Source organism: Coenobita brevimanus, chromosome 95, assembly GCF_032717465.1.
Source record: "Coenobita brevimanus isolate Jiangsu-jjx chromosome 95, ASM3271746v2, whole genome shotgun sequence".
NCBI lineage: Eukaryota > Metazoa > Arthropoda > Malacostraca > Decapoda > Coenobitidae > Coenobita > Coenobita brevimanus.
This window is the reverse complement of record NC_137048.1, coordinates 3,175,317-3,188,536: the sequence shown is the minus strand read 5'-3', so window position 1 is coordinate 3,188,536 and position 13,220 is coordinate 3,175,317.

Here is a 13,220-nt window from a genome sequence, read left to right as displayed (position 1 = left end):
GTTTACAGTTTTTTACATATCCTTCGGTGTTCTTTAGACCCTTTGAACCACACACACACACACAAGCATACACACTGTATTTTTCATGTGGGTGCATCTCCTTTGTGTGCTTCTTAACACCCATTAACCGTCTCCCCCTCGTCGTACCCACTTCATCACAAACCATTCCACTTCATAAGAATATTCGCCATCTTACCCAACTCCCTTTCTCTATTATTGTTTACCCTTTCCCTTCCTCCAACACGTTATTGCACGTTATTGCTTTTGTAGTTCTCTCTCTCTCTCTCTCTCTCCCTCTCTCTCTCTCCAGGTCATTCCAGAGAGCGATAAATATGTACTGTTTTTTCTTGTCACTGCCTGCTGGAGGTAATTGCTCTCTATGTTCCCTCCTCCTCATTCTCTTCTTCCTGTATTTATTATTCTCTCTCTCTCTCTCTCTCTCTCTCTCCCTCTCTTCATATATATATATATATATATATATATATATATATATATATATATATATATATATATATATGAAGAAAGAGAGAGAGAGAGAGAGAGGTCCACTGCAGGACCGGCCTATCCTTACCGAAGCAGGGACGATACAGGAAATGTATCTCTACCCAGTGGCTTAGGCTGTCTGGTAGAGACTGTATGTAGGGTGAGAAGTGCTTTTGAATGTGATTGTAGTGTTGTAATGGCTTTGGATGTGTGTGTAGTCTGTGAACCAAGTGTAATCGGCCCGTCTTAAGCCGATTAGGCTCAAGCATACTAGTATGCGACACTGGTTCAACCACAGCACCCTTTGTGTCCGCCAAAGTAGCAAGTGGCTTGGTGAACACTTTCCCAAAGTGTTTACAACTCTGGCGGGAGGCGAACCCGCGCTCACCAGCGTGCGAAATGCACACTTTACCACTGTACCACAGAGGCTCTCTCTCTCTCTCTCTCTCTCTCTCTCTCTCTCTCTATATATATATATATATATATATATATATATATATATATATATATATATATATTGTTACATAGCCTATGATTTCATCATCCTTTGTGTAATTTTAACGCACAGTATGCTGCATGTTTGATCACGAGCGTGTTCTGCCTCAGTCCCCCCTTCTACCGTTATAGTAGAGTAAGTCGTCCTTTCTGTTGTTCAGAGTAGGATTGTCAGCTCTTTGTCCCCTATGGTTTCATTTGCGCGTCCTTCTTACAAGTTGTATCAAGCTCTGCTGGCCTCTATATAATGAGCTCAGTCTCTGCATTATTACCACTTAGATCTACTCCTCATTTTGTTCACATCTCTGTCCTCCCCTGTACGGTTATTATTGTGAGTGCTCAGGAAGTCTCCAACCATCTAGCAGCTGTGTAATTTGAGTATATGTGTTATTGCATTTTTTCTTGTACTGTATAGCATAAGGTGTTATTCTTAGGCCTAGTAACGTTTTTTGTAATTCATGTAAGGTTCTTTATGTCAGACATCATTAATAATATTTTGTATCTGTAATAATTTATCTCGCATTAACTGAGCATTACCCAGTATATTTTCATTTTATCAGGGCTGACTTAGGTAAATTTACTCTTGCTAATTTCGTGTTAATAGAGGCTATTTCAGTTAACCATATATTTAACCTGTTTTTTTGCCATTACATTATCCTTATGAGTCCTGAATGTTTTGTTGTTAGTTTGAGCATTAAACTTTAACTTGTAATTTTACCTAACTCTTTGTTTTGAACCTGGAACTTTACGGGACAGTAGTGATTTTTAGGATTCTCACTTAAAGTGTACATTATCTTTCTCTGTTCCGTAATATATATATATATATATATATATATATATATATATATATATATATATATATATATATATATATATATATATATATATATATATATATATATATATATATATATATATATATATATATATATATATATATATATATATGCAGAGACTTCACTTCACCGTGAAGATATGTATGCAAACTAACCACAGGAGAAATGAAAGGAGCGACAGTGAGTACTTTCGCATATTACATCTTCAGAGTCTGAAGAGTCTGAAGATGTAATATACGAAAAGTACTCACTGTCGCTCCTTTCATTTCTCCTGTGGTTATATATATATATATATATATATATATATATATATATATATATATATATATATATTTATATATATATATATTTATTTATATATTTTGTTACGAAACAGAGAAAGATAATGTACACTTTAAGTGAGAATACGAAGAGTCACTACTGTCCCGTAAAGTTCCAGGTTCAAAAACAAAAGAGTTAGGTAAAATTACAAGTTAAAGTTTAATGCTTAAATTAACAACAAAACATTCAGGACTCATAAGGATAATGTAATGGCAAAAACAGGTTAAATATATGGTTAACTGCAATAGCCTCTATTAACACGAAATTAGCAAGAGTAAATTTATCTAAGTCAGCCCTGATAAAATGAGATACCAGATAATACTCAGTGAATGCCAGATAAATAATTACAGATACAAACTATTATCAAAAATGACTGACATAAAGAACCCCACACGATTTACAAAAACCTCACTAGGCCCACAAATTAAACTTATGCTATACAGTACAAGAAAAAATGCAACAACAGTTATACTCAAATTACACACAGCTGCTAGATGGTTGGAGATTTCTTGAGCACTCACAATAATAATATCTGTACAGGGGAGGACAGAGATGTGAACAAAATGAGGAGCAGATCTAAGTGGCAATGATGCAGAGACTGAGCTCATTATATAGGGGCCAGCAGAGCCTGATACAACTTGTAAGAAGGACGCGCAAATGAAGCCATGGGGACAGAGAGCTGAAAATCCCGCAAAGTATAACAGAGAGAACGACTTACTCTACTATAACGGTAGAAGGGGGGGACTGAGGCAGAAAACGCTCGTGATCAAACATGCAGCAACTGTGCGTTAAAAATTACACAAAGGATGATGAAATCATAGGCTATGTAACACCTCCCCACAAAGAAAAAAGAAATTTACAAAGGAAATTTCTTATTACTCTAAAACAATCTGTACATGGCATTACAGAACATGCAAATGTCTTTCCTAATGTTACAAAACATGATCTCCCTAGCACGTTCAGTCATAGGTACTTGCCAGTATCCCTTTAACAAATCAAACTTACTTATGTACCTAGCCTTTCAGATCTTGTCTATGCAATCTTCCACACGAGGGAGAGGGTAAGTGTCTGTTTTAGTTATCTGATTAACACGTCTGTAGTCGATGCAAAGCCTCTGTGACCCACCTGGCTTAGGGACTAGAGTGACAGGAGAACTCCACTCGCTCTGACAGGGCTCAATCATCTTGTGGTCCAACAGGTAGCCAAGCTCCTTCTGGATGAGAGGAACTTTCACTGGGTTCACACGGTAAGGAGGCAGTTTAATTGGCTTTGCGTCTCCAACCTCGACATCATGCATCAACACAGTAGTTCTTCCTGGAGTAGCACGGAACACTTGCTGGTACTCCTGCAGTAATGCCGAAAACTCCTGCCTTTCCTTGGGTGGTAGATGAGAAAGCTTAGTCTGGAGATCATTCATGATATCAGGATTCTTCCCCAAACCATCACTCAGGCTCATACTGCATGGGAGAGCTTCACTTGCAGACTCGGGTGGAACAGCTACAGTGCAGACTGGATTATTTTCGTCCCGCTTGTGATATAACTTTAGCATGTTGATGTGACATAGTTGCTTGCTCTTTCTACGATCTGGTGTGGCGATGACATAGCTGACATCACTGAGTTTCTTCTCCACGAAATAAGGGCCACTAAACTTGGCTTGAAGAGGTTGCCCATGAACTGGTAGCAGAATCAAAACCTGATCTCCTGGCTGAAAGTGGCGTAACCTGGACTTCTTATCATACCAAGTCTTCATCTTCTGAGCAGCTCCTAAATTCTCTCTCGCCAGCTGTAAAGCAGTGGACAGCCGTTCTTTGAACTTCATCACATACTCCAGCAGGTTGACGTCATCTTCCTCCGACAGCCAGCATTCCTTGAGTAACTTAAGGGTCCTCTTACTTCATGGCCAAACAGTAGTTCAAAAGGTGAGAAGCCCAGTGATTCATTTGGAGATTCTCTTGCGGCAAATACAACAAATGGAAGACCTTTATCCCAGTCTTTCTGATGTTCCAAACAGTATTTCTTGAGCATCGATTTGAGTGTTTGATGATATCTCTCCAACGCTCCTTGGGTCTGGGGATGGTAAGCTGAAGACGTGATCTGGGAGATGCCCAACTCTTTCAGAGACTGCTTGAAAACATTCGACATAAAATTACTTCCCCGGTCTGACTGTACCTCCTTGGGCAGACCAAACTTTGTGAAGAACCCTAGCATTTCCTTAACCACGTTCTTTGCTGAGATGTTTCTAAGTGGAATGGCTTCAGGATAACGAGTAGCCATATCAATCATGGTCAACACACAAGAAAATCCTGAAGAAGTCTTAGGAAGAGGGCCCACAATATCCACCAACACACGGGTGAAAGGCGCCTCAAAAGGAGGAATGGGAACTAGAGGTGCAACCTTTTCGGTCTGATTACACTTCCCCACAACTTGACAGGTGTGACAAGACTTACAATACCAGGAAACATCCCTGAAGATACCTGGCCAGTAGAAGTGTTTCAAAATGCGTGCCACAGTCTTCCTCACTCCAAGGTGTTCTGCCAAACTGGAATCATGAGCCACTCTAATGATATCCTGCCTACAAACATGAGGGATGACAACTTGATGTACAACCTCCCATTCACAGTCGGCTGATGCTGTTGGGGGTCTCCACTTCCTCATAAGTACTCCTGACTTTACATAATAACAAGTAGAAGCACCGGCTGACTCTTCTTCACTGTAAGCAGAGTTAGCTAGACCTTTCAACTCAGGGTCAGCAACCTGCAACTCAACCAACTCTTGACGAGACAAATTATCAACACTACGGGGTACTGCCTCATCTGGTGAGTGGTCCAAATTAGCAAGAAAAGTGTCAGCTAGGATAACATCATCATCATCATTATCCTCTAAATCACCAGTAACTTTAGACTTAGCCCTAGCGACAGCACATGCAGTGAACACATCAGGGACATCACAATCCTGGGACGCAGCCACTGGCTCACTAGACAACTGAGGAGCTGGACACACTTGACTTCCACCAATATCATTTCCAAGTAAGAAAGTTACACCTGACATTGGGAGTGTCTCAACCAACCCAACCATAACAGAACCATTAACAAAACCAGACTCTAAATTCACTCTGCACAGAGGGACAGAGAAGTAATTATTTCCTACACCTTGTAAGATTACAGTTTCATCAGAGGAATTAACATTAGAGCCTAGAACACTGGTCAGCATAAGGGATTGGCAAGCACCTGTATCACGATATATTTGAACTGATTTCCTGTCATTACTGTCCAGAGGACTGACAAAACCATCAGACAGGAAATTAGCACATGAACTCTTGAGAGTGTCACCCACGTTACTGCTTAAAAAGAGGAGCTCCATCATGAGAATTTAAGTTACCCCTCAAAGCAGGTTCAATTAACTCAGTTAAAGAATTCTGGGAACTCTCAAGAGTGGACACTAGACCAATTGACTGAATATTTAAAGACTCCTTTTTGTTCACATCACGCTGTCTCCTGAAACATCTCTCCGTAGTATGACCAAGCTTACTACAATAAGTACATTTACTTTTCTGAAATCTAGAGGTGAAGCTGGTATTTACTTCCTGAGAAACATCATCTTTATTCTCTTTCCTGTTACCTGTACTCTGAGTAGAGGCAACGTACTTACTCTCAGCTTTCCCTTTTTCTCTAGAATATCTCTTGTGAGTGAAAACATATTCATCAGCTAAAACTGCAGCATCAGACAAATTATCTATTCTTCTCTCATCAAGATATAGGCTTACATCTCTACTAATACACCTTTTGAAATCCTCCAGCAAAATCATCTGCTTAAATTTACCAAAATCAGAATCCACATTCTTAGAATTTAACCACTGCTCTAACAGATCTTCTTTGATTTTTGCATACTCAACATGGGATTGCTTATCTTGCTTGTAAGTTGTCCTAAATTTTACTCTATAAGCTTCAGGAACAAGCTCTTAGGCCTTAAGAATCAAGCTCTTAACTACATCATAATTATCAGACTGATTCTGAGGCAAAGATGCATAAGTTACTTGAGCTTTACCGGTGAGAACAGTTTGAAGGAGTACTGGCCAATACTCCTTAGGCCAATTAAAACCTGTAGCTACCCTCTCAAACAACTGAAAATACTTTGTTAAATCAGATTCATTAAAAGGAGGGACAAGTTTAACATTTTTAGCCACATCAAAATCATCAGAGCTAGATGATCCAGTTCCACCTTGTTTCATGCGATACTCATGGTCTGCCTGAATCCTAGCAATTTCAACTTGTGCCTCAGCCTCCTTAGCTTTTGCCTGAAATTCAGCTTCCTTCACACGAGACTCCGCCTCCTTAGCCTTAGCCTCCTGCAGGGCTAGCTGTAACTTAGCTAATTCAATCTGCGTTTGCTCATTTGGAGGAGTTACATTAAACAAGCTTTCATTAATCATGTCAACAATTTGATCTTTAGAATGATGAGAGCGAACAGCAATTCCCAATTGTTGAGCAACAAGCTTAAGTTCATTCTTTGTTCTGTTTTCTATATCACACACTGTTTGCACATTTGACAAAAAATCTTTGGCTTCATCAAGTGTAGAAATAGTAGCCATCATGAATATATCACAGTCACAAAATATCAAACAATATCCTTATGATAATATCCTGAATATCCTGATAAGAGGTCGCCAAATTTATGTTACGAAACAGAGAAAGATAATGTACACTTTAAGTGAGAATACGAAGAGTCACTACTGTCCCGTAAAGTTCCAGGTTCAAAACAAAAGAGTTAGGTAAAATGACAAGTTAAAGTTTAATGCTTAAATTAACAACAAAACATTCAGGACTCATAAGGATAATGTAATGGCAAAAACAGGTTAAATATATGGTTAACTGCAATAGCCTCTATTAACACGAAATTAGCAAGAGTAAATTTATCTAAGTCAGCCCTGATAAAATGAGATACCAGATAATACTCAGTGAATGCCAGATAAATAATTACAGATACAAACTATTATCAAAAATGACTGACGTAAAGAACCCCACACGATTTACAAAAACCTCACTAGGCCCACAAATTAAACTTATGCTATACAGTACAAGAAAAAATGCAACAACAGTTATACTCAAATTACACACAGCTGCTAGATGGTTGGAGATTTCTTGAGCACTCACAATAATAATATCTGTACAGGGGAGGACAGAGATGTGAACAAAATGAGGAGCAGATCTAAGTGGCAATGATGCAGAGACTGAGCTCATTATATAGGGGCCAGCAGAGCCTGATACAACTTGTAAGAAGGACGCGCAAATGAAGCCATGGGGACAGAGAGCTGAAAATCCCGCAAAGTATAACAGAGAGAACGACTTACTCTACTATAACGGTAGAAGGGGGGGACTGAGGCAGAACACGCTCGTGATCAAACATGCAGCAACTGTGCGTTAAAAATTACACAAAGGATGATGAAATCATAGGCTATGTAACAATATATATATATATATATATATATATATATATATATATATATATATATATATATATATATATATATATATATATATATATATATATATATATATAGTTTAACGCCGTGTCCCTTTTTCTCGACAAGGGCTCAGGCGTTGCCCTTGGGTAGAGGACTTATGTTTGGAGCGTGTAACACTTTGTGACTGGATGAATTCCTGATGTCTTATCAATGACCCTTGGGTGGATTCTAACCTTAGACCCTTCGGCCAGAGGGGAGCTCTGTGTGTGTGTGTGTGTGTGCGCGCGCGCGCGGAGAACATTGTAAGTAATGCACTTCGATTAACTCTCACACACACACATACACACACACACACACACACACAAACTGTTGTCCAAACAGGCCGTTAAAAAATTAGGTAACGTTCCCTCCCACCAAAACTGCTTCCCTTCACCCCCTGCAACACCAGGCCAACGCTGTCCTGAAATATTACCTACTACAACTCTGACCTCCCTCCCCCTTCGCAGATTTCAACAACATCTAAATTATGCACATAGGTGGGCAAGACCCTAAACTTCGCATTAAATTTCATTTCATATTTGTTTATGAATACTGAGAAAGCAAATAAAATAATGCCCGATTTGGTAATTTCTGTTTCATTGTGATTTGCGCGGTTGTCGCTGGTAACACGTCTGTCTTTTTTTTGGGGGGAGGCAGTACCTTCATCCTCATCATGTACATCAGTACAGAAAGTATAATGTGAAATACTCTTGGGGGGTTTTGTGCTGCGGCAATAGATAAACCGATGTTTTTCATATCAAATTGTGTTATTTAGGTTTTATATTTTACTGTTACATAACTCTTTCTGACAACTTCCCCTACCCTCAAAATAACACATCGTAACATATAGCTTGGTATTCCTTTCCCTCTCTTCGTTACATTATTTTTAATGACCCCAAAGAAAAGCATAATCTGTCCCATTCTGAGCTGTCCGTCCGAAGCGTAACGACCCAGGGCTAAACAATTAATGCAAAAATAAACACAAACCAGTCCTTGGGTGATACTATGTGAGCAATAAACCACTCCTATGTAATCCCTTAAAGCGACATCTGTTTGGGCTGCCTCAAAGAGGTAAGTGATTTCCACGGCTTCAAGAAACCATTTACATTGTCAATCAGTGCAGAGTCACCTGCAGGTATTACTACTTCAGGTGAATGGATGGTGAGCATTCCCACCTTCCACAAGTATCTTATATACCTGTTTTGTAGATAAAAGTAAAAGGAAAGAAATAGTTGAGATAATGTGAATAGTAACCTACAGAGGGAATAGCGAGAGACACTGGAGTATCCATACTACACTGGAAGACAATGAAGGAAAAAAATAATATTGCCAAACTTTCAATCAGTGGAATGACCTGGCGAGAGAAGATGAAATGATATACTGATTGACATTTCTCGCACTATTAACAGTTCATTTCTCCTGTGTTTTTCATCACCCCTTGTTCTGTAAAATTTCAGTGTTTAGTTTCTCCTTCAATCTTCTTCGTCCATTTTCACACACATTACCAGCTTTCGTCTGTTAAGTAGTATTTTTCTCTTATCGTATGTTTGTCCTTTTGCACAGAATATAAAGCATCTTTTTCACTCACCATATACCGATATATTTTTTCTTCATCATAGTTCAGTCTCACTTTCTTTCTTTTCTTTTCTTTTTTTCGTGTTCAACTGACTTATTAACATTTTGCTCCCTATCTCACACACACACACACACACACACACACACACACACACACACACACACACACTATAATTAACTTGCTTGATGGATGGATTCTCCCGATCCCTCAGAACCAAACACGAAGAGAAAACCTTACCTTAGAAAAGCAGTAAACCCAAATCCCGTTTCTAGTGAAGAAGAATGACAGTCATGTGCCGTACCCGGCGGGGACCAGGTGGAGCTCGGGTGTGGCGGTAAGAAATCTGGTCGTAAAAAGCAACAAGGAGAGAGAGAGAGAGAGAGAGAGAGAGAGAGAGAGAGAGAGAGAGAGAGAGAGAGAGAGAGAGAGAGAGAATGCACATTAGTGTACGCCACAAAAACGTGGTGAGGGAAAATGAGTGTAACGAAAAACAAATGAGTGGGAATATAACTGAAAAATCTGTCATTAATGAGGAGAGAAATTTCATGAGAATGCAAAAATATAGAAGGATAAACAGTTATAAGTGAACACTGAAGGATACAGGATGGAGAGGAAAGATACAGGAATTAATGGATTCATTGGATTTATCTTCCAGGACACCAAGTTAGGGTTATTAGAGGTGTTTTGATTTCGTGAGTTTGGAATGGCATGAGTATAAATAGTCAAAGGGAGAGCAGTTGATGTGGGACTGTCAGTGAATGTATGTTGGGTGGGTAGTTTCCAGGGGACAGTTTGTGAAATTTATGATATGACGACGTCAGCTGATCGCAGAAGTGAGTGTGCTTAGATAACGTGGTGGCATAGGTAAAATATATGCAAATAATATTGTAACAGAGGCAGGGTATATGTGAGTTAATACGAGTATAAGGGAAGTTATTAAAGATCAAGAGCTAAGTGGTTGGGAACTTAGGTATGATAACTGATTATGTGAATAAGCAAGATATGAAAAATGAAGCAAAAACTCAAGAGGGAAATGACAAATTAAGTACGTATGGAGCTGCACGTACGAAGTTTGTTTCCCATTATTATTTTGGCAGAAGGTGGTAGGTGGTGGCGACCATCATCCACTCACTTGATGCGGTGCTGCTAACTTCGTCCTTCACCTCTGTTATTCTTTTCCTGTGTCTGCCCTCCTCTCTTCCTATCTCTCCCATCTTTCCTGTCATTTTCATGTGATTTTACATTAAGTGACAAGTCAAATAGTTTCCTCTTAGCCAGGAAACCATTTACAGCGCTGGATGGTAACCATATAACCAACCCATAGGTGTTCCCTACGTGACAACAAGTGGGTTGGCGGAGGCTTCGTGCCCCTTCGCGTAAAACAACCAGCTCTAATTCAATCGGTAACCCCTTACGGGATTAAGGCGTCTGTTTATAGCTAGATGGATAGATTTTGGCAGTTGACGGAATGATCTCTAGCCTACAACCATTATGTTTTTTTTTTTTTTTTTTTTTTTTACCAATATACCTGTGGAAAGAAGCCGAATGTTTCGAAGGGTGTAATGATGTTATTGTGGTCTCGGCCACGCCTTAATTTAGTGGTAGGACGATGATAAGTTTCTGCCATTCTGTTAAATGGAGTTCTCAATTTATATTTGTCTGTCTCTCTTGTTATATATGTTTTCAGGTCCCACTATAACTTAAAATAATGCCAGCACGGCTTCGATAACGTACGTAATATTAACAACTCAGAAGAGATTAATATCTTCTCACTCCTAATTACATTTGTTCATTTCGAAATTCACAAAGAGTAGCCTAAGGTACAATTTTAAGAATTTGAGCCAAGAGACTATCATGAAGATCGGAGGACCCTTCGCATTATACACATGAGAGAAAAAAATTAAAGCTATTCTGTAGATCACTGGGCAAAATAAAAGACAACACCAATCAAGAAGTTTTGAAAACCGCTAGACATCTGGCACAATCATTAGTGAGATATGGTATACTTATATATTTAAGATTATAGCCTGCTCTGTATTGATTACATTAATGCAATTTGTTCAAATGTTACAATATTAAATTCAGAGTCCATGGTAAAGACCAATTTATCCACTTCTTGAGGAAAGCCCTAAATACTACTGTGTTTACTGGTGCAGGATAAGTGATATTTTCCCCAGGGATGTTTACCAATACCCAGATCATATGTTACCAGATTTTACGATTGCTCCTCCATGTCTACAGGGTTTTGGTCAGAACATTAGTTTAGAAGTGAATCTTAAGTTACTAAAGCACACACACACACACACACACACACACACACACACACACACACACACACACAGAATATTATGCCAAGTCCAACCTCCCTACTAGTTACTCACAGAAATGTATTCACCTCTTCCAACTTTAATACCACATAATCAGCTTTACTTCACTGGCTGGTCACGTTTAGAAGTAATTACGCTCTCGCAGTGTGTGTGTGTGTGTGTGTGTGTGTGTGTGTGTGTGTGTGTGTGTGTGTGTGTGTGTGTGTGTGTGTGTGTGTGTGTGTGTGTGTGTGTGTGTGTGTGTGTGTGTGTGTGTGTGTGTGTGTGTGTGTGTGTGTGTGTGTGCTGACCTTAAGCCTGTGTGGTAGAGTAGCGCATATTCCGAGTCTATGACTATGAATCCGTAAAACGTTTTGTATATGTAAGCATGTATATATCTATGTAAATATGTTTGTAGGGATTGTAGTGTTACTGTCAAGTTTTATGCACTGTATTGTGTCACTGGCGTAGTTACGCCAGTAGTGAATGGGTGAAATAGAAGATAAGATGATAATGAAAACAGAGAGTAGCGAGCCGTTAAGAAAATTAAATGTTTTCTTTTATCAGTTTTGCTGCCTGCAAAGGGTAACCCCAGTCCCCACATGTATTTTATCCAGGGGTCAACTTTGCCTTCTCAACTGATATCACACCAGATGTTTTTCTCACAAATTACGCAGAAAACTCCTCTTGTCCTTGAAATACTGGGTGTGACATAATGTGGGAGGAGCAAAGTAGGGATGTTTGCCAATTAGAAGCCTAAATGGTGCTTTTGCGACGTTCTTGATGGCACGCAATTGGTTCTGTGTGGAGTGTATGAGGCCCTCATTGGAAGCAGGTGCCTCTACTGTTTCTGTATGGACGGAGATTATTTTTACGACAGCCTAGTGGTTAATTAGCTGAGAAAGACAGAGTAAATCTGCTTTATAAGGTCGAGGAAAATTTGAAGAGACACATTTTGTCTCATTTTTTTGTACACACATTCCTGTACATTTAGTCTCATTTTGTACACATCTTTTTGTACACACACTAGTGTGTAAATTATATCTGGATTTAACCTTCGAAGTCTCCACGTTTCCTCGAGCTTTGTGAGTACTTAGCCTCCACTGAGTGTATTCTGGTTAGGTAAGAAATAACTTGTTTTGTATTTGTATTCTGAGGCCTATATGAATCCTCCTTTTGTAAAACGAACCCTGGTTTCTTCTTTGGTTGTGTATGTTATAGTGTACGGTAAAGTTAAGTTAGTTTTCTTGCAAGCTTTACCTTATCCCTTTTGGTGATTAATTAAGGGTTAAGAGTGCACCGTAATATACACCCCCATAACAATTTGGCGACCTCCTCACCAGGATAGCTCTGTGACATAATATTGGCAACCTTGGCCACATACACAGTGCTTACTCGTACCTACTTAACTATAATCAGTAATCATGGCCCTAATGAGTGATAGTGATGTGAATGCATTTTTGGATTCTAAGCCTTCCCCAACCAGAATGAAAACACTCACAAAACACGAGCTGATATTGCTTGCCCAGGTCTTGCAGTTGAAATTTCCTGCCTCAATCACTAAGACTAAGTTAACTGATTTAATATTGGACACCATGTTTGAGCAAAGTGAGTCGCTATAGCTAGTTCTGAGCCATTTGGTACTGCACAAGGTGTTGACCCTGAGCCTTTGGCATCGGAGATACCTGGCCCTAGTGATTTTT